At 37.8% G+C, this 20202-nt stretch overlaps 1 protein-coding gene across 11 annotated transcripts in view; it reads right to left on the bottom strand.

The window, feature by feature from the left end:
* PTPRM (protein tyrosine phosphatase receptor type M) overlaps positions 1-20202 on the bottom strand; it is a 457368-nt gene that overhangs the window by 188777 nt on the left and 248389 nt on the right. The window lies entirely within an intron of this gene.

Genomic DNA, 20202 nt, shown 5'->3' with positions numbered 1-20202 from the left:
CTCCTTTGTATGGACAGTCTCAAAAACTTAAAAGTCAGTATTTACAAAGGGGATTTTCAGGGAAAAACACATCCAAGCAAACCTCTCCTTACCATTCCTATAGATTTATACAGGAAATCCTGAACAATTTTTCAAATGGGAAGCATTATTTCACTGGAAGTTAAAGATATTATGCTTGTTCTTTTCTCCAAGGACAGTTACTACAGGAGGATACAAAAACAGGTTCAGTTCCCTTGAGATAAAAAACATTTGCTACATAATATCTTAATTGTAGAAGAGTCAAATAGGGTCTGAATGTGTAATTCAACACCCACTATAAGTTCATCATAGATTCAAGTGCTTTTTCCAAACACAGAACTGATAAACTTCTCTTAATGCAAATCTAGACTCTCTAGGAATTAAGGGACACATCAGAGCCTTGGCTCCAAAAATTCTTAGAAGAAAAACTGCAAGTAAAAGGAGACAACGATGCACAGTCCAGTGGCCAGAGGCAGAGCCTTGTAATTGTAGACAACCACACACCATTCACAAAATGTTTCTGAAATGTCTCCGCCTTTAGATTCAAATGATAATTCAAAATACAGTTTTGTTTTGTTAGTGAGTCAGAGAAGGAGAGAGAGAGTAAAAAAGCCTTTTAAAAATTTCAGCTTGTGATAGTTTGCTATTTAGCAGGACAATAGAAGATTTCCAATGTGTAAGTAGTAGTAGATAATCTGTATTCTGTTTTACAGCATATAGCGTACTGATGGACTGCAGTTTTAACTCTGGCCAGTCCTTTGCAAAAAATCAATAAATTCAATACATTTGCTAACCTACCCTTATTCAAAAGAAGTATGAATTTATTATTGAAACAGCATATTAAAATTTATAAGAACCATTTGCCCAACACATATATAAGTGGTGGTTAAACATAATGCCAACAGTAACTGTAGCACAAGAGGCTACTCTGTTGTTAACTGAGATTTGTGAACTGGCAAGGGCATCAAAACTGTTCTCTCAACACTCCCAACCCCTCTAATCCTTGATAAATATTGAAGAAATTGTATTTTTTTTCTCCCTCGTTATACAGCTCCATTGTTAATTATTTCTACTTATTTAAATACCGGTGCCCAGCTAAGCCTTGGCTGTGGTATTACCACACTGGCCTACAAGTGTTAAGTGACTGCCATAATTGCCATAAACAAAAAAGATGCAACTATGTCTTCACAACTGTTAAATACACTTCTACATCTGAAAGTCCTTAATCCTGAACACTCATTTTCCAAGGGACTGAGTACTACTCTACAGTGATACGATCAATTTGATGAGACACAATGTATTAGCAACTCTGCGTACTTAGAAATAACCACATAATTCTATCTCTCTTTTTTTCTATAAAGGTAATCATACATCCCTTTGTCATTTTGAAGGTTTTTAATTATTGTTTCTTCTGCTGAAAAAATAATTGTTCTAAAATACTGCAGGCCACAAAAAACCCCTATGATCAGATACATACTTTTTCTGAATATTTTTAACTTCTCTGTGGCTTCTGCTCTCCATACTTAATATTATTAATTTATGTATTTGGTTCTATTTTTGTCAAACTCAAAAATGTCAAGAAAATATAAAATTTTTGTAAATACTCTGTAGACCTGCATGGAACAAAGTGAGTAAAAAAAGAAAAAAAAAATTAAACCTACTTATAACAGTATTGTTTCACACTGCGTTCGAAGAAGCTTTCTAGAGATGTCAGTAATATAATACAAGAGAGCATTTGGCTCTGTATTCATAAATTCTTTCAGGTATTAATTGTGTGTTATCTGGACAAGCAAAAGACATCTTTGACCACAGATTTTCCCCAATGTGCTCCATACTGTGTCAGTGAGATCTACTAAATACAGACTGCAAGTGACAAGCTAAGAAAGGCACTAGAGATTTGGCAGTGTTTTTTGGCTGAGTTTTTTGTTTTGTTTTGTTTGTTTGCTTGTTTCAGAAAAAAAAAGAAATGTTTACAATGAAGCAATTGTAAGGACACAGTTTTAGTTTGCAGTAAGTAACTGTGCATCTGAAAAGAGAAAAAAATCGAGCAAACAGAACTAGAAAACGATTGAAACATTCAAGAATACGAAAGACCACACAAGGTAGGAATGTAGAGAAGAAGAGAAGAAAATAAAAGGAAAATAAAAGAACACATAATGTACTGAAAACAGCTGGAGATGTATCATCATGTTTGGTAATCAAGAAGTGAAATAAAAAGTAACAGTAGGTAAGATAAAATAAAAATGAAGTCTATCTAACATAGTTACACTTCAAACAAAGCATTTTTTAACAACTTACAGTCAGCTGTTTTTTATAAATTATATGCAACATACTTGTAAAAGGTGCTTGATTTCACAGCAATATTACAAAATAAAACACCTTTTACAAACAAATTGTGCATAATTTATTAAATTACTTTATTTCATAATATGGTTGTGAAATCATGTTATATACTTTTGTAAGATTGGCATTGTTATCCAAGAATGACTGCTACAAGATCTCTTTACACTCACTGTGATCTAGTCAGTATTTTTTTAAATTGTACTATCAACTGATATTTGGCTTCTTCCATAAATAAATCTGGTAAACATAAGCTTACAGTCTTTCCGATAGGTATGCCACCATTACATTTTTGGCAAACATAAAATGTCTCTGCTGACAACTTTTTCATGTATATGGGACAACATTCCAGTTACATTGATCATGTACTGGGTTTTTTTAAACGCCATTTGAAACGGAAGATGCTTCAAAGCCTTATAAATAGACTAAGACGCTACAAGCCTTACAGGAAGAAGTTCAGAATGTGTACCCAAGCACATGCCGTTAATCTCATTTTATATTCCACACGTCATCTGTGATACCCAGCTCCCATCCTCAGTACGCTCAGCTCCTTTTAGTATCTCCCAAAAACTCGCTGGGAAAGAGGCAACACAGGCTGCGGCTGTTTCTGGGCTACATACAGGCCTGCTGGTATGTGAATTGTAGCTCTGTACAAGGGGACCAAATGAACTGAACTAACTAACTAACACAGCCCATCCTTCAGATGCTAATCTGGGTCTTTCATAGAGATTCCAAAATACGTGAGAAACTTACTATTTATGCAACATTCAACTATTTCATGTGTGCTTGAAAATTTCTAAGAGGTCCAATGTTAATAAGGGAAGAAAGGAACATACAGGCAGCTGAACAGGGTGATACTTAAGACTTTCTTTCTTAGGAAACCAGGAATCAGGTGTAAACTTTAACTTAGTTATGTTCCAGAAAGTTTAATTCTGCTCCTAGATATGTAATATAGCACACACAAGTGAAGCAGCACTCCCTTTCTTCATTTTACCACTGAAAAGTTTTATTCCTACTGAGTAAGGACTCAGTCCCTCTAGGCAGCAGATACTATTGATCTTACTCCACAAGGCTTTATGCTCTTAATTTAAACCCAAGCAGCAATATCACTAACTTAAATGATGCTGGTCTAAACTGAACTAACCTAAAGCTTCAGATTCTCCAGGGATTTGAGACTGACTTCACTACAGAGAAGCATAAAATAGGGATGCCTCCTACTTTCTTTATAGTCTGCTCACAACATGGCTTTAAAATGAATGCAAAGCACGGACAGATTGTGAGGATACTAATTCCACAAAATAGTCCACAAAGCCACTATTCTGAGATCTTCCAGTGGTCAACATGGAAAAACTGAATTAAAAAAAAAAATTGTCTTTAGAGAGTTAGCTATACAGATAACTGCTTATTACGGCACTCCTCACCATTGAGAAGTTGGTCACAATCATACATAGATATGTTTTCCTCTTTTTTCTTTAAAGAGGAAAAGGCTATTTCCATTTATTTTAACTTCAGAGATAGGAATGGAGAGAGTATGATATATTGATTGGCAGAAAGTTGCACAGACTGTCCCTATCTGCATCAGAAATAAAACTGTGCTCCCATCTGCATCGAGCCCCAGTGCTGTATCTTCTAGGCCATCCTTCCACCACTGCAAGATTATGGGTTTTCTGTAACCAGAAACACACTGCAGTTCCTCTCCTGACCATCTGAAGAGTCTTCCCTCCTCTTCATCTCTGCAATAGAGCTCTCCCTCTGCTAAGAGGGGTCCACTCATTTCCTAACCGTCTTCGTTGTGTACAAACAAATAAAAATTATTAAAAAAAAAAAGTTGCAGTTGTAGATTTCAAGAGGTTATTTCTGCTGATATCAAAGAATTAATAAACCACTTCAAGTATAGGACTTCTACACTACCCCGCAGGTGATCTGCCTTAATCTGAGTACTTTTTTCAGCAATCATCTATGCAAAACAGTGAGGGAAAGAGGAAGAGGGTGAGAGGAAGGTGGGGAGAGAGAAGGAAGCAGAGTTAAAAAAGGAGAGAGGGAGAGGGGGAGGAAAACTTCTGTAAAATCCTGTCAAGAACAGGAATGCCAGCTAGTCACAAATTACGTGGGAAGCTTTTATAATGAAAACCACCGATCATCAAAGTTATCTAGGTTTATGAAACATTTCTCTCCAATCTTGTTTATAGTTATTTATATGATAAGACTTCCTCCATCTTTCAAAATTTTTATTAAAAACACCTTATTTCCATCAGAATAGCTTAGAGTAACAACTCTCCCACTCCCACCCCACCTCGGTAAACAGTGCAGTGAAAGGAAAGCATTTAGGATTATTCCAGTTTAAAGAACAAATAGCAAATCAACTTAAATGCTCTCATTTTTACATCTGTCATGCTGTGGAGGTGTTTGTGCTTAGTATAGCTCAGGGAACAGTGTGTAACTCTTAGTACAAAAAGCATATGACCTAAACTGGTCTTGCTCATGAAATACAATAATGAAAACAGTTAATAGCTGGTCTTGCACAGACCATATTTGTTAGATACCTGTCATGGTTTGAGAGCCTCAAAATCTAATTCCCTAGTCCAAACCCCCTCCCACATCTCAACCCAGTGTGAGATGGTTTCCAGACACCACATGAGACTCAAAATGGGGGAAAGGGAATATATATTACAATGACTGTACAAATAAATACTACAATACATTATATACAATCTTAACTATCTCTATCATGACATAAAAATATTTACAATGGATCAAATCTCTTTTCCCCTCCAAATAAAAGTCCAGGAGGGAAGAAGGAAAGATCCCTTTCCACTTTTAGAGCAGCAATGTCTCTAGGGCAGCAGGTCTATTTGTTTCGTTCTTCTCATGCAGCAGCCAGATCTCTGCCAGCACACACGAGGGGTATCCAAGCCCCTCGGCCACTTGTCTTCAAACGAGAGTCTTCTTCCATGGGCTGCGTTTCCCAAGACAAAGGGCGCTATCACCACGTCATATCACGAAGCGCAGGGGTCTTCATGACGGTCCCTATCTTCAGGGGATTCAAGTTCCCTACAGAGCTCTGTGCTCTGTCTCAAGAAGCAGGGGGGCCAAGGTCACCCCCTCTGCATTCCTTCTGAGCTTTACAGCTCTTTCTGCAGTGTTGTAGCACTTCAAGACTCTTTCAAGTAAGAGTTTATCATCTTCCTCCTTTCTCGGAGGTCTCAGAGGGGTATGGGGTTTTATTTCAGTTCTTACCCCAATTTCCTCTCTCTCTGCTGCTGCTCTCTCTTGGCTCTCTCAGACAACTCTGTGTCTTCTTTGGTTGCATGCTGTTTGCTGCTGCTTCTCTGGTTCAGTTCTTATCTGTTGGCTTTTAGCCACAGCCTCTGTTCACTGCTGTCTCTGTCGCTGCTTTTCAGTATCTCTTGCTGCGGCTCACAGTGGAGAAACATCCCCCAGCTCATAGCTACGGATACATAGTCCAGCCTAACACTGCTCCAAGTCTCTGTAGCCACCCTGCCGGTGGCTGGGGGGCCCAGCCTCCAGTGGGGGCTCCTGCTGTTTCTCCTCGTGGCTTCACAACATGGCTACTTCTCCTACAACAACGACAACTAACCTTCTCTTCCGTTCTGCTTGTGATATGTTTATATTTTGCAGAAGCGCTCATTGGGTAAAACCTCAAAACTTCAAGGGTCACCACCCCCTGGGGTTTTCCCATTTTATAACTGCAGGGGGAAAACTGTTTCCCCCCACCACAATACCACATGTCTGATACAATAACACAACACTGAGCATTTCAGTCTTGTAACTTTAATTTCTCTTTGTCCTGGCTTGATCAAAACAGGATCAGCTCTAAATTGCTTTGAAATATCAGCTGAGTACCATGCACGTATTTTGTATTCTCTCAACCACAACTCATTGGATGGAACTTGCTTGGCATCAATAAGACACTATCGCTTCTGTGTGTGCACGCGTGTGTGGGAGCGTATGTGTGGCTCAATACCCTGCTGCTAGGCTATTTAGTGATAAAATCTGATATAATACAATATTAATTACAGCTGAAAGGTTGGACGAGAAATATGAACTCAATTACAGTCCCATATTGTGAACAAAGGGTAGAGTGAAAAAAATCCTTTAGTTATAGAAGTTTGGGATAATAAAAGAACAACTAGAACATTAGACTCAAGCTGAGTGCTCCCTAAAAGGCCACCTGTTATTAATCTTCACATCAGGCATAGACATTCAACTAAATTAGGTCAAGATGAAAGATTTTTGCTCCTGATTTTTTTGACTTAACTAATTTAAAGATTTCTTTATCTGAACATTTTTTCTTTGATGCCATTGCAATTCAGTAATTAGAAATTTGTAACAAGCACAAGGAAACATCAATTGTAATTAAAAGTTAGATATCATACACAGTATGCAAAATGATCACCTTACACGGTGACAAGAATTAGCAGTATATTCCAAGAGCCTTCGTTTCAGTCACACTGGCAGTTTCTCTGCATCAAACTGTAGCAGAAGTGGTTCTACCATCTTCGAAAGCCTTTTTTCAGTTTGCTTGTTTTTCAAAAAATGCTGGCAGTGGAATATAAATTATTTTAAGACTTCTTAAAAGATACATTTTTGTTAATCTGTTCGATTTACCTGAGTGTGAGTTCAGATGCATTACCAAAGACTTAACAGAGTGAGACCAGATTGTAAACAAACACAACCGTGAGCCAAAGTTAGTCCAAATCAAATAATATGACCTTGAAATCACATGCACAGTAGTGAATCATAAGAACTGAGCCATCTTATCTATTACTGCAGGGTAAAACGTGCCATTAGATCATAAAATAAGATTTTCATTGTCTGAAGAACCATGTTCTCTATTAACAATGTTTTCTATTTCAACAAATGTTGCTGAAACTCTGGCAATATATTTTGGTATCAAGCCAGAAAACAGACTTCCAATGAATTTACATTTATGATACTTGGAACAATCCAAAGAGTATTTCAAAGCTTCTTAATCAGCTTTATGTTCTTTGCTTAATTTCTTTCTAAAAAGAACACAGAAAAATGATAAGTTCATAAGTACAAGATAAAAGTATCTTGGAACAGCAAGAGAGGTGCTTTTATAAGCCAATATTACACCATTTAACTCACCATTTTTCAGGTTGCCAAGGCCAATTTATAGAACAACAGGAAAGCATGAGAAAAGGAGTAAAGTCTTGTCACAGATTAAAAGAAATTAAAGAAAGCAAAACTGTCTAAAATGATTTAGTCTAGAAAAGAACGAAGTTAGAGGGGATCTGAAAGAAATATTCAAAATTGAAAGCCATGGCAGGGCTGACTGATCCTTTCTTTTCAATCTGTCACAGAGAAAGAAAATACTGATGCACAATGGTACTGAAGTACAGATCAGTGAGGAAGAAACAAAAGGAAATTCCAGGGGTCTAAACACATACAAACCAATATGCAACAATCTGTGAGATTACACAGCCCATCTTATCAGAATCAGAAGTAGCATTTCTGAAAGTGTATGCCTGACTTTCTGATACTGAAAGAAAGCTCACTACTGCTTGAAAACTGTAGGTCTGCTTCTGACTAGAATGCAAAGATTCATTACAACCCACTTTCAGCTCCAACAAAGTTGTTGATGGCACCTGAACCATCAGATTCCACCTGGTTCCATCCTGGTGTGTAAACCAGGGTGCAAAGAAGCAGAAACTAGTTATTTTTCTTATTAAAGAATATGACAAACAGCTATTACCAAGTCTTCCCAAACTGGGTAAGAATAGATCTAGCAAGGTTTAAATGACCAGTTTACTTGGATCCCCAAGGAAACAGGAAGGCCAACTCCCACTTGACAGGGCCAGTCCTAGTTCTTTAAGTCTACATGGGATGAATGTGTTGTGTAATTTGCATTAAATAATTTTCAGATTCAAGTATTTGTTTTGAAATAAATACTATATGATGTTGCTATCATTCTACAATCTTCAGAGTAGCTGTATATAATAGGATAAAATGCTGTACTGGAATTAAAAGGAATAGAGTAATGGAAAAAAAGTGGCAGTCTTCATGCAAGAACCTGAACAAGCAATTTCTACTTTCAAAGAAGTCCAGGGCCCCTTGCAAACCAGAGGCTTCTTCCTCAATAGCCATGAACAAGATCAGTAGCTACACAAAGCTAAACTATAAGAATAATGGGAAAAAATACTTTAAGGAATAATGCGATATTCCTAAGGAATAGGAACATTTCCTCAGATATAAATGAGACACACTACCTATAACGCTGCTGATGCCTTTGAGAAAGCATGTAGGATCACTCTTGAGGAGAAAAGACAAAGCAGAAAGAATCGTGCCTTGCAGAATATACTCCTAAGGAGTCTTTCTGCTGTGCCTTTTGCAATCGGAGGTATCTATCTTGTATTGGCCTTTTTAGCCACCAAAGCACTTGCAACAAACGTGGGTAGAGCCCTTCCCAAATCTTCGTTCACAAAGCCTAGCCATGATGACTGACACTATTGCTCATTCTCCTGTATTCAACTCCCAATTTCTGTTTATTATGTGTGATGGTGCATCCTAGAGCAGTGGTTTTCATTCAGTTCTCCATAAATTTCTACAGATGTAGTTTGCAAAAGGTAAGAAAAATATACTTAGAGCTTATAGATTTAAAATCACAACATAAAGATCTGCACATACACTGCAACATCTTCGGGGATTTACAAACTAAAAAGAAAAGATTTCTATTAAGAGAAACAGATTACAGGTAAGTGATATACTACTTCAATATTTTCTAGTAAACCATAAACTACTGAAATTCTGTGACTATGCTCTGAAGAGTGTCCATGAGGTGTGGACACTCTGAAAATTTAACAATGTTCACATGCATAACTACAGCCAGTTGCACAGCTTTTATTTACAAATGTAAAATAATATGCACATGCATATTGATGAAGGAGCCTGAATGTTACAAAGAAATTTAGAAGTAGTATTTAGAGCAGAAGGTGAGCTAATGGATTAATGACACTGTTAACACTAAAAGAATAAGATCTTTATATTATTCTACAAAGCTGTGTGCTGGAAATTCACTACTGAATTGTGCTAGGGAATTAAGCAAATAGATGTATTAAAATGAGTGGTTTATAAGTAGAGGGAGAATGCTTGTTTTCTCCCTTTTTTCAGGGATGCTCTGCAATCTGCTGATTTGTGTGCAGCACAGAAAAAAAATATTTGCTGAGGCAGCTGAACGAATACACAAGCCAATTTCAACAGGTTTTTTTGATTCAGAGCTTGAAAACTGTTTACTGCTCATTAAAGCACTCAAAGAGGATATGAAGTTTTTAATCTATTCAATGAGGGGACACAACATGGAGCACAGAGACACTAGCTCAAACAGATCCACTACGGTCATTTAAGATGTTGTCTCATTTGTCTGTTTGCTACTGCCAGATGCTTTGTTTCATGGGAGACTGGTGGAAAGCAGCATGTGCCTGTGCTTCAGTTGCAACTGCAAAGGCTGGTGTTATCACTTAAGCAACCCAAGGCACAGACACATTTTTCCTGCTGACTCTGCTGTAGGAGAGCAGGACCACAGCAAAAATAACCACAACAAAATTCTTGCCTCTCAATGCTATCGTCTCTTTCCACAACTTAAATGCAGTGGGTTCCGGTCCAGCAATTTGGAAACGGAGATTACTGTGTTCATTTTCATTCTTTCTTCCCTACAAAAAGGCTCTGCAGGGCATTTTAATCAGCAGTACAGAATGATGCAGGCAGACACAAATAACAAGTCAGTTTTTGTGGCATTGTCCCCAGACTCTCAGGACTTCTGTGGATAAATACAAGGCTGACCTTCTATTCTGTCAGTGAAGGTATAACTCTTCCTCCTCCCTGCACTGGGAATGACTCTACTAGGATTAGGTGGCATAGAAACCTTGGCAGCATGACACTGGTACAGCTCTTCCCACAGGAAATCTGGCCGTAGATAAAAGATTCTGCACAGTTCAGGATTAGCACAACTGTTAAATACAGATGAGATTTTGGTCTTGTGCTTCTACTACCCTTTGAGGCTAATCTTGAAAACAGCTTCAACTCTAGATGTGAGAATGCAGCTAATTCATCCATCCTCATCTGATTTCCCCATGGTAATTTCTTCCTAAATTCAACATTTTTATAATGCCTTAGACATCTATCCTACTGCTCTCTGAGACTGTTTTAGGCTGAGGCATTTATACTGCTCCTGACTAAAGAGTTGCTGCTTTCAGTTGTAGAGCCCAGTAAGTGACTCTAATGTTTCTTTATGTCATTTAATGTAATCCAGTTGAGCAGATTAGCTTTTACTTAGCAATGCTTTAGAGTCATGATGCTTGTTGTAAATGCCAGTGATTTCCCTTCCTACTTAAATGAACAGTAAAACAGAAAGTTTTCATGTTAAGGTTCAGTAAAATGAGTACTCCTTCAGCATCCAGTGTGGGAAATGACAGCATTTCACTCAGAGTGCATCTATAGCTTTTCTTCCTCTTTCCATGTAGCATTCCTCTTTAGCTTTTTGTTTCCTTTAACATTACTTAATATTAAGTAAGTTTGCTTGCAATGCATCATCAAAACGCTTTAGTACACACAGAATGGTTGAATCAAATATCACTTATATTGAGAGTTAGAAATTGCCCCAAATTACTTTGCCCTGGAAACCACAGTCCTCCAGCCATACATTTATGTATTAGTAACAAAATCTTTTTAAATGCAGCCATTTAGTCTTTGCTAGTGAATAAAGGACTTACACAAACTTGCTCAAAATGCACAATACTGGAAGAAAAAAATCCTAAAGTCAATGGCAGTATGAAAATGTACCACTGTCAAAGAATCAACGGAAAAGGCAATTAAAATGGTACCAGTTACTTCTATGTTGCAGAAGTTGTGATTATAATATTGTGTTGCTTTCCTGCATATGAGAAAAGCCTCACGGAATTTTGGTTCCCTGTCACTTGGACAATCCAGGTCCATGTGAGAATCTTGACAAAACCTTGTGCTTCTTTGGGGGGTTGTCATGTACAGAAAACTGAAAAAAAAAAAGACTCCTGGCACCACCGTGCTGTGTGACTAACCCTCACACAGCACCACATCTCATAATTATTTATATAAACTTAACTAGCACCACCTTCCTCACATGTATATCTACCTGTTCCAATCCACCACTGGGTAGAAAATTTATATTTGAGCTGTTTATATATATATGCTAACTGAACTGAAACTGCTTTCCTTCCCCTCTGAAGTTTATTCCCCTGATGTATTTTTAAAAAATAACCACATCTTCTCTTGGCCTTAACAGGCTAGCTCAAACAAGCAGGGTTCTCTTGGTACCTCTGTATGTAACACAGGTTTTCCCTGACAATTTATGCCATAACGCTCCACTGCTGTAGTGCCAGTAAACTGGTATTCAAAGTTCAGCACTAGGCACAGGAGTTCACTTGAGGTCCTACCAGTGTCTTGTACAATGGTGTTCATTGCTTGTCACCTTTGCTGGAAACCCCACCCGGTGTGTAGCTGGTTTGCCTGTTTCACAGTCATGCCATGTACTGATGATTCACAGTCACACTGAAAGCCATCCGTACACACTTTTTTCTCCTGTGTTATTTCCAAAAATGAGCCTCTATCTTACAACATGCATCTTTGTTATTAGCTCATAAAGCGCAATCTTTGCATCTCATTCTGAAGGCTATTCAATATTTTCTGTGCAACATTCCAATCCAATGCTGCAGGTAGGATTACTGTTAAATGAATTATAATGTGTTATATTTATATTTTATATCTATAAACAAAACATTCAGAATGTCATTGGGTCACCTCTCAGTTGATAATTCAGTACTTCACAATACAGCACAGTGAACTTGTACTAATATCACGGTCACTGGTTTAGAGCTCTTGTGAACCACTTAAAAATACATAGCTGATTTAAATACTTATGAAAGAAAAGGAGCTGAATCTCAAGAACCACAGAAAATATAAAGTGCATGACACAGCTAGAGCACAGAAAGACTGTTGTGCAACATTGCCAAGGCTTCAGTCCTAACAGGACCCAAGAAGATATGGCTTCCAGTATGACCTGCAAACCTGGCTTCAGTGCTAATTGAGTCCAATGAGTGAACCAATGTGAAAAGTGACACCATACTTTTCACTTGGGACACCTCACTTGGGCACCTACCACTCAAAGAGTAAAAATACCAATGGGATTCAAACCTTCACAAAAACCAAAGAACTGAGGTAAGATGATAAGCCACTGTGGAAAATCCTCACATAGGATATGAGAAGTGCACATACAGAACACACAGTAAGATCAACAGTGAAAGCTAAGGGTTACATGTGCCTGACAATTCATAACCAGAGTTTTACAGGAATTTACAATGGGTCACTCAGCACTGTGGCTACAGACCAACATACAGCTACTGTGATACACACTGTCAGAAAATGACTTTAAAATGTCTCCAGAAAGTAGGTCCCCACATAATCCTGTTCAACAACCATTGAGGGAAATGTAGCTGACTCACATATTCCCTCTTCAATCCTTCCACAGCATACAGTAAAATTAAAACAAATCCCTGGCACACTTCAGTAAGCACAGAGCAACAGCATCTCTTACATATTCAAGAAGTGCTCTGGTTGTTCTGCGTTTGATCTTGGGTATGTATAAACTGAGTACCCTTTCAAAAATCATGCAGTGCAGTACTTTACATTAATGTTCATAACTCTTTCATTATGGTCCCTCCATTAAACACCTCTTTCTCTCAAGGCAAACACTCAAATACATTTGAGCCCCTCTCAGTGGGAGAAACGTGTCTCTTTGCAACTCCAGAAGGCTACTCTGACATGATGGTAGGATATGACCTCTTATACTGTCTCTATGGGTTGATCAACGGGCCCTTTAACTAAGGAACTTCCTAAATTCAGCCAGAAGTAGATGCTTACATTGAAAGACCTAAAAGGCACCTTATTTGGGGCTTTACTGTATAGGTCTGTATCTGCTTAAGATACACATGTCTGAGCGCTCTCATGAGAGATGTGACAGTCATGCCAGCTTCTTCCACAATAACCCAACAACTCTAGCATGTTCTCAGAAATTGGAGTCTAGGGTTCAATGCTGTTTTCAACCTGAGAGGCTTTCACCATACTGCTCCCACACCCCAGCCATCTGTACAGCACTACTGTGGTCTATCCTGAGACTGGTCTAGCATGAAAACAAAAATACAAGAAGAATCAGAGAATCAGGAAAGCATTCAAGAAGAAACCTGTCTAATCAAATGGAGATTCTCCTTATTCTGTCCATTATTTATGTTTTTATTTAAATACCATCTAAAATATAACACATTAAAAGTCACATGAGAAAGGAACATGGACTTCAGGTCTCTTGTTTGCCTCGGAGGAGCTTTAGGAACTTTGCACTTCTAGTTAGAGGTTTCTACTTGTTTACTGAGAACATGATGATATATGAGAACAAGTTGATGGCTTAGACTTGCTAACACTGAGCTGCCTAAAATCCATCTAACCTATATGTTCAACATTCTCTTCCTGTTAGATGCTTTGAAAGGTCCCCAACAGGGCTGTGGCACCAGCCAGCTACCACTCTTCCCAAAATTTCTAGACAAGAATCAGGGCCCATTCCCAACTAGTAATCTGTAAGAGGTCCCAGTGTCTGGGAGCTCTGCAGTATGAATATGGACTGTTTTTAGCCAGTTGGCCTCAGTACAAGAGAATGGTACTGGGCATACAAATTTCACTAGTAAATGCACACACTTTAAGTCAGAACTCAAGCAGGTTAATCTGAGAACTGAGTAGCCATTCCTTAGAAAGGGATCATGACAAAATTACCTTGTTCTGTTCCTTTCATACTCAGAAATCAAGCTGTTCATTTTAGTGAATAGATTTAATAAAAAGCATTTTTTTATCAATGCTGACTGAAGTTGGCAGCCCAGAGTCAGCAAAACAGGTATGAGTTCCAAGAGCTTATGATTCACTGGTTGAAACGCTGCTGGACTTCAGCCTTCACCAGGCAGATTGGAAAAACCCAGCGGACTAAAGGATCTTAAGAGAGAACTAGCCTAGCTGAACTAGACTACCGTGCTGTCAGAATGAGAGGTATGCAGTAGGGAAGACTATCATTAGGAATTATGCAAACATACAGTCTCCACTGCAACCTACTTAAGGCCACCATGTAGAAGGAAGGTTAAAAAAAAAAAAAAAAAAAGAAAGACCAGTACCTCATAACAGTGCAGCAAATTTTTCAATTGTTAATTATAACCCAAATCTGTGAGCAATGATTAGCAAGTTACAAAACTGAAAAGTAACCTCTTCAGAGATATGGAATAATCTATTTTCTCTTTCATTCTTGAATTGCTCTAGCTTGCTTTATTTATCATGGATTAATTTCTATTAATTGCTAAATGACAGATAGCAATATGTTCTGGGTTCTTGGTGACACAAATTAGTACTTAAAGAAATCATGGATCAGTAGTCCTTTACCCAGGGACCATGTGAGAAGTCACAGGAAAAGGACTATGGAAATTTCTGAACAAGCCAGCAGGACATGTGAAGCTGCACCATGCATGTCCAAGCAACACATACCACAAATTCTAACTCAGGTCACAGCAAAAAGCCAAGAATAGGTTCTACTGAATAACAAAAAAGAATTACAGCATTTTTACAGCATAAGCAATTATCGCACTGTTATCTCAATGAAACTGAAACTGACCTTCCTGCTGTAAATAATGATACTTGTTACTATAAAGAAGTGACAATTATGGACATTAATAAAACCCAGTCCCCTTTGTACCACTGATATCCTCAAACAAGTTTGCTGGCTGCCTTACAGGTTTTAAAACTATGATTTGGAAAGAGTTGACCCTACAACACACAATTCAAGCCTTTATCCAACCCTCAAGCAATTGAAATGATGCTTGTGGCAAGCAAATGAAGGAATGGACAGTAAGTTCCCTTCACGCTCTTTAGACCTTGTGGTCTCACAGTATTTAAAAAGGCTGTATTTTGAACACAGCATTTCAGAATACTACTGAGTTAGTAATGCTACTTGAACACGTATAGTTACATTATTTCAACATAACCATTTCTTTATCATAAATCCACCAAATATCCAGACCAAATATCCAGAGCTCTGGAAAAGCCAGAGTTCACTGTTCATTTTACTGGGAAGCTTTCCACTGGTTAATCTACAGTTCTGATATTTCTCTCCTCAGGTGTGTCTACATAAGCCTTTTTTTTTTCTCTTATTATTTCATTACTATGTAAAGTCACTGGAAATAGAAGGAAATTACAGTAACATGCTAGCATTACATAATGTGCAAGGTAGGAATTGTGAGAGGACAAAGCTAAAAGTACAGATATTGTAAGGCCTTTATTTCCATGTGCCGTTGCCATCTTTCTGCCCACACAGAACACTAACACATCTCTTACTGTGCAAATCAGCATTCTTCCATTTCAAAACTCACTTCTTCATGCATCTTGAATTTATAATCATACCCATGATATCTGTCTCCATAATTCACACATGAGAATTAATGCTGCACTCTTACCATGCAACAGAAACTCAGACTGAGATACCAGTACCTCTTCTTTGAGAAGAGAACTGCAACTTTGAGGCCCAGGCCTGTGGCTGCCATGTGCTTACAATACCAATGCAAGTGGTTTGTGTTATTTTTGCAGTTTTGGAAAATACCCTAAAACTTTTTTATTCTGAGTGTTTGAAACCCTGCTACTTTCTGAGTTCCAGTGGTATCTGCCATGAGTTTCCAAACACCCTGTCTAGCTTGCTAGTTTTTTGGTTTTTTTTTTTGATTTCCTGATTGCCAGGGAAACAAATTAATCTGCTGATCTCCTGACCAGTTGGGTGTTTTTTGTAAAGATGGTACACTTCAAGAATGAAAATAGGCAGTGTCTTCTCTGGAAGGCTATCTGTCAGATTGGAGGATCCTGAAAAATCACTCTTAGGCTTCAGATGATCCCATTTCTTCATACAGAAGCATATGCATGACCTAACTGACGTGGCACAGGTAGCGAAAACACTTGCTGCCAGAAGAAAGGGAAAGGAGTAGAAACAGTGACAAAGCAGAGATGATGGCCAGCCATGAGGAAGGCTGATCCTCATAGCACCAGTCATACTGAAGGAAAGAGATGAGGCCCTAAGACATATTCTCCTGCCTTGTAATGTGTGTGGCAGGAAGACAATTGTGACCTCTGTTTTGTGTGTAGTGCATGGTGGTTCTGGCAGGAACTGCTGCATCACATAGGAGTCTTTGCATTTCAAAGGTGATGCCCTCAGTTTAACTTACTGCTAGTCAGTGGGTAAGAACTGGGTGTCTTCTGTCATTCAATTAAAAATTATTACACTATGAGTGCTGATGAAATGGCTAAACCACATACGGAATGAAGTAGTCCTTGGACTTAGGTTGCCAGAGGTTTCTTTACACAGTGCATTTTCCTTTGAATCGTGCTGTTCCTATTCCAGGGACCGTGTGCAGAAGGCCTTCATTCCACCTGAGACAATGAAGCAAGTATTTAAAGGGTGCCTCTAAAGGTCTGCATAAGGCCAATAAGAAGTCTAAATCTTTCTGGAATTTAAGCAATCTGAACATCTAATGAAGACTTCCTCTAATGAAGCAGTAGAAAGGAGTGCTTATCACTTTAAATAACATGTAGTTTGAAATTTCTACGTTTATTTTCAGTTGTAATGCAAAATACTTAACAGCTTATTATTGCTTTCTGAGCTGAAATACACATTATTTCTTCAGGGCAGAGAGATTAAAAGTACGTTTCAAAATTAAGCACTTCAAGTGAAGAGATGTTTGCTATATTTTCCCAGTAGAGTTCTTATTTATGCATATTGAAGAAGACAAAGATGACAAAGGGCATGCATGGAGAGTACACAGATTGCCTTAACTCAAGAACAGTCAGCTTTCAACTCACATAATTCAAAGTTTATTTACTTCCTTCTGCATGTTTCTTTAAGGTACTTTTAAATTATACTAGTCGGCAATTGCTGCAGTTCTCCCTCTTCTGTCTGAGTTTTGCAGCTCTCAGTGCTGCTGGACTGACCCCACATACTCAGAGCAGAAGTACTCTGGCATCCCAAAGTATTACATCCACAGGGCTTTTCTAGCTGACATATTTGGTCATCCTGTTCTCTTGCTATAGACTGGAAGAGGAAAGTACCAACTGCCTTTGGTATCTCTAAGAGCAAAAAGGTTGGCTGAGTGGGCTATTAGCTGGTCAGAAGGGTTTAATGGGACAAATCCAGCTGAGCCAAACTCTGTAATGTAATATGAAAAAGAGATCAGGAGGCAGAGTAGAGCCTGGATGTTCTCGCCTTCTCTTGTATTCATTTTGCTCCTTTCCCCAGCCTGCTGCTCCCAGAGTGCTTGCTATTGACAGGTGGTTCCAGTGTTATCTGGGCCAAAATCTTTGGGATGTTTACTGTTAAAGTTTTTTGAGGATGTTGCACAGAACAGCAGGAGGAGGTGGTATGGGGACAACATTTTGCTGCTTATGTAAACAGATAAAAGGAGTGGAAACACTTGACCTTTATCATGGCAAGACTGAATAGAAATAGGTGCAACAAAGAAAACTTGCTTCTCCCCACTGAAGCTAAAAACTCGCAGGAAAACTTTTACAGAGAAGGTCATAAGAACCTTTTATAATGGAACATGGCAAACAACCTAAAGCTTTTTCTAACACAGATGAATATATAAATAACACTAAATACATGCAGTCACTGAGCATTACAGTTCTCATTTCTGTGTATAAGCCACATCTTTGCAATAAATTAGCATTCCATAGTTGAAGTATATGGATATACATTTGCAGACAATTTGGCCCCTGAGTCTTCTACTTTAGGCTGATTTGCCCTGAAGAAGTAAAAGATACAAATGTCACTGTCTTGGAAGAGTGACTCATCCCTCAACAGATGTTGAAGAGCCCTCATAGAAAAAATTATTTGCATTTGTATGCTTTTTATACAAATTCTTTAAAACTTCACTGACTCCTACATACATATCTGAAAAAAAGAGAATATCCACAATAAGACATATACTACACAATTTCCACAGAGCCATCACCTTAAATTAAACTTTTTTTGTTTAATTTAAGCCTTGCAAATTACAATCACTCTAAAAATCAAAATAGCTTAGCCAGCTGTTAAAGAAGTACATACATTCATCATTACTGAATGCATTACTGCTTTAAACATATATAATTCCAAAATAATCTCCTTGAAATAAACACAGCAAGAGCCATAAAACATGCTGGACCTGAAATTGAAGACAAAGCAAGCAGTATTTGCTGTATTAAAAATCTGACAAAATACATTTTAATCATGTCCAGTCTTATGAATTCTCAAACAACCTGGAATGCCATTTGGCCTTCATGATTAATGTGTACTTTATCATTGTAAACAGAGCTTTTTGAACATTTCTATAAAGTCCTTTTGAATCAACATTTAAACAATCAGCATTGCCCCTTCTCTCCTTTTATGCTGTGGTAGTTGTGTGTAGATTCTAAATGGCATAAGGTATCAGGATTTTTCATATTTAAGCAGAGAAAAAGAATCTAATCACAATAAAAAGCTGGAATTCTGAATGACCTAAGGTATCAGGTTTGTTGACTTGAAGGGTGGAATTTATGCTCTCCTTATTCATCTCAGCAATTAAAGAACTTTATGTATCATGGTTGATGTGTTGATCAATAAAACAACAACAATCACTTACACCGCGAGTTTAGCGCAGTTTCAAAAATCTGCATTAACCAAGCCAGTAGCTGTAGCAGAATCAATAGACAAGGCATCTTGCTTAGTGGTGTCGATAAATGAAGTATGACTAAACTTTTAGCACCCAGTGAATACAGATTAACATGATAAAATCCACATGCAGAATGTGTTCTGCAAGCAGTGTGCTTGAGAGTGGAATGCACAGGAAAATGTTAGAAGTATTAAGAAATTCCTACTTTCATTTTCACTCTCTGCTTCACTCAGCATTTACACTGAGTTGGCAGCCAGCTTTGCAGTCAGCATTCATTTTAAGACCTGTTGCAAAGGACCTCAGTAAATTTGCTGCTGTGCGTTCATCTGTCAGTTCCATAGCTTCATGTCACTTTAAATCTCTCCTCCTATTTTCCTAATCGCTCATCCACTTATTTGGCACACTTTAATCTCCTAATGAGCTCCTTTCTATTGTCACTGAAGTTTCTGATGTGTCACTACTGCTATAGGAGTCAATCATCTTTAGTTCATGATGCAGATAAAAGGAACTAAACCATTTTTTTATTAATGGCCTAATACGTTCATGTTTAAACAACTACTCCAACTTGTATTAGTTTAATCCAGATTCTTGAATTCAGGAGTACACTAAGCTTTTTGAGATAAGGTAAGACAAACATCAAGTAATTCTGTTTCTAATATAACCTGCTAAATCATTTTCATTAAATGTGCTCTAATGTTTTCTGCTTTTTTCATCAGGTGGTTTGGACTTCCCCAAAGTGTTACATTTTCTTTTTAAAAAGCTGTCTGAATGACCAACTGGATAGCATTTCCTAAATGCATACCTATGAAAATATAATATATATAGCTAATAGTAAAAAAAAGAATTATATGAAAGGCTGAATATTCTTAGGAAACCCAAACAACATTATTTTCATTCATACATATATGAGAATACCAGATCTGTATTTCCCAAACAGAAACTATCAAAAACCTTATCATCAGGATGAAAATACTTGATAGTCACTCAGTATAGATGGAAACTCTTCCTACAATAATGAAAGAATTAACAAGGATACACAATGAGCCAAACGAAAAAACATCCTAAAGCTCTGAAAAGT

The sequence above is a fragment of the Pseudopipra pipra genome, chromosome 1, assembly GCF_036250125.1.
Source record: "Pseudopipra pipra isolate bDixPip1 chromosome 1, bDixPip1.hap1, whole genome shotgun sequence".
Taxonomy (NCBI): domain Eukaryota; kingdom Metazoa; phylum Chordata; class Aves; order Passeriformes; family Pipridae; genus Pseudopipra; species Pseudopipra pipra.
The sequence above is the reverse complement of the archived record's forward strand: the minus strand, read 5'-3'. Positions and strand labels throughout refer to the sequence as shown.